Here is a 3,249-nt window from a genome sequence, read left to right on the forward strand (position 1 = left end):
CATCCATGTTATGTGGTGGCTTACAGCTTCATTGTTATTCTTCAAGGTAGCATAATATTCCATTGTATGTATATACCACAGTTTGTTTATCCATTTTTCCATTGATGGACACTTAGGCTGTCTCCATCTTTTTGCTATTGTGAAAAGTGCTGCTATGAACATTGGTGTGCATGTATCTTCTTGTCCTGTATTATTGTTATGTGCCGTGGAGTCAGTTCTGACTCATAGTGACACTGTACAGGGTTTCCAAGGCTGTAAAATCTTTACGGGAGCAGAAAGCCTCATCTTTCTCCCGCAGAACAGCTGGTAGTTTTGAACTGCTGACGCTGAGGATAGCAGCCAGATTTGTAACCACTACGCTACCAGAGTTCTGTGTTAGAGCCATTAAATTTGTCCCTATTTTTTAATCGATGATCTTTATAAATCTGGGATTCACACTTAGATCTTTAATCTATGCCGAGTTGGTTTTTGTATGTGGCATGAGGTAAAGGTCTTGTTTCAGTCTTTTGCATAACAAATTCCAGTTCTGCCAACAACATCTGTTGAAGAGACTATCTCCTCCCCATGCAATATACTTAGGCACTTTATCGGAAATCAGTTGGCTGTATGTGAATGTATTAATATATAGATTCTTGATTCTGTTCCATTGATCAATGTATCTTTTATTGTACCAGTACCAGGTTGCTTTGACCACTGTAGCCATGTAGTAAATTTTGAAATCAGGGACTGAGAGGTTTCCAACCTTCTTCTTAAGCAGTGCTTGGCTTATCCTGGGTCTCTTTCCTTTCCATATAAAGCTTGAAATCGTTTTTTCCATCTCTTTGAAGAATGTCGCTGGAATCTGGATTGGGATTGCATTATATGTGTAGATTGCTTTGGGCTGTATTAACACTTTCACATTGTTAGTTTTCCTATCCAGGAGCATCGTATATTCTTCCATTTTTTAGTTCTCTTTTGGTTCCTTTGTAGTTTTCTTTGTGTGGGTCCTTTGTTTCTCTGGTTATATTTGTTCCTAAATATTTCATCTTTTGGGCAGCTATTGTAAATGGTATTGCTTTCCTAATGTCCTTTTCAGCACTGTCATTATTAGTATAGAGGAATGCAACTGATTTTTGTATGTTGATCTTGTACCCTGCCACTTTGCTGAATCTTCCAATGAGGTCTAGTAGCTTTGTGCTGACTCTTTGGAGTTTTCTATGTATAGGATCACATCGTCTGCAAATAGAGTTTTACTTCCTCTTTGCCAATTTGGTTTCCTTTAATTTCCCTATCTTGCCTTATAGCTCTGGTTAAGACTTCCAACACAATATTATAGGAGTGGTGACAAAGGGCATCCTTGTCTGGTTCCTGTGTGCAAAGGGGAGGCTTTCAGTTTCTCTCCACTGAGAGTGATGGTGGCTGTTGGTTTTGTTAAATGCTATTAATAATGCTGAGGAATTTCCCTTCAATTCCTATTTTGTTGAGTGTTTTTATCAGGAATGGATGTTGGGTTTTGTCACATGACTTTTCTGCATCAAATGATATACTCGTGGTTCTTCCCCTTCTTTTACTTATATGGCAGATTACATAGATTGTTTTTCTAATATTGAACCATCTTTGCACCCCTGATATGAATCCCACTTGGTCATGATGTATTATTTTATTAGATGTGTTGTTGAATTCTGTTGGCTAGGATTTTGTTGAGAATTTTTGCATCTATGTTCATGAGGGATATTGGTCTATAATTTTTCTAATGATGTACTGCCATGGTTTTCGTTTATAAGCTTGCTTTGTAGAATGTATTAGGAAGTTTTCCATCCTCTTCTATAGTCTGGAATAATTTGAGTAGAATTTGTGACAGTTCTTCCCTGAATGTTTGGCAAAACTCACCATGAAGCCATCTGGATTTGGAATTTTTTTTGGTTGGGAGTCTTTGATGATCCATTTCTTCTTTTGTTATAGGTCTGTTCAAGTTTTCTACTTCACTCTGTGTAAGTTTAGGTAGGTCGTGTTTTTCTAAAAACAGTATCCATCTCTTCTAAGTTTTCAAATTTATTGGAGTACAACTCTTCATAGTATTCTGTTATTATCCTTTTTAATTTCCATTGGTTCCATTGTGACATCATCCATGTGGTTTCTTATGCACATCACTTGTGTCTTCACCGTCTTTTCTTGATGATGTCATTTTCCAGGAACTGGTCCCTCTTGATAATGTGTCTGAAGTATGAGAGACAAAGTCTTGCCATCCTGGCTTCTAAAGAGCACTCTGGCTATAATATTTCTTCCCATACAGCTCTGTTTGTTCTTTTGTAATCCATGGTACTTTCAATATTCTTCTCCAACACCAAAATTTGAGTGCATCAATTCTTCTGTGGGCATCCTTATTCACTCTCCAACTTCCACATGCATATGTAGCTACTGAAAATACCATGGCTTTAGTCAGGGGCACCTTAGTCCTCAGACTGACATCTTTGCTCTTGAACACTTTAAAGAGGTCTTGTGCAGCAGATTTGCCTAATGCAATATGTTATTTGATTTTTGACTGCTGCTTCCTTGATTACTGATAATGGATCCAAGCAAACTGAAGTCTTTGATAACATCAATCTTCATTTATCATGATCTTATCAATGTCCAGTGATGAGGATTCTTGTTTTCTTTACCTGGAGATACAACCCATACTGAAGGCTGTGCTCTTTGATCTTCAGCAGTAAGTATTGTAAGTCCTCTTTGCTTTTGGTAAGCAAGGTTGTATCATATGCATATCTGAGGTTGTTAACGATGAATCTTCATCCAATCCTGATGCCATGTTTTTCTTCATATAATCATACAAAATTTTAAAAGTAAGAATGTATTATGCATCAGTTTATGTTAATAAATGCTAAATTCCTGATGAAAAGGATGAATACTAGAAAGCCAAACTCACAAATTTTAAATAGAAAACATGCTTTTGCTTATATAACACCACAGGTGACATAACAGATAATGTTCATAAAATATTCTAAACCATAAAGATATAGAAACTTCATTCATTCATTCCATACATTTTCATTGCCTGACTTTGTTATGAACCTCATCTTCCCTTTATGGAATGAAGGAACATCAGTCATTGAAAGTAGGACTCACCCTAGTCCAGTACGGTTTCATCTCTCTCCTAAACTAACTAAATCTGTGTGGCACTGTAGAATAAGCACTGAACTGTACACCACAAAGTCAGAGGTTCAAACCCACCAGCTGCAACTGAGAAACACAGGGTCGCTGTGATTCAGAACC

The sequence above is a fragment of the Chrysochloris asiatica genome, unplaced genomic scaffold (genome assembly GCF_000296735.1).
Source record: "Chrysochloris asiatica unplaced genomic scaffold, ChrAsi1.0 scaffold00072, whole genome shotgun sequence".
Classification (NCBI taxonomy): Eukaryota; Metazoa; Chordata; class Mammalia; order Afrosoricida; family Chrysochloridae; genus Chrysochloris; species Chrysochloris asiatica.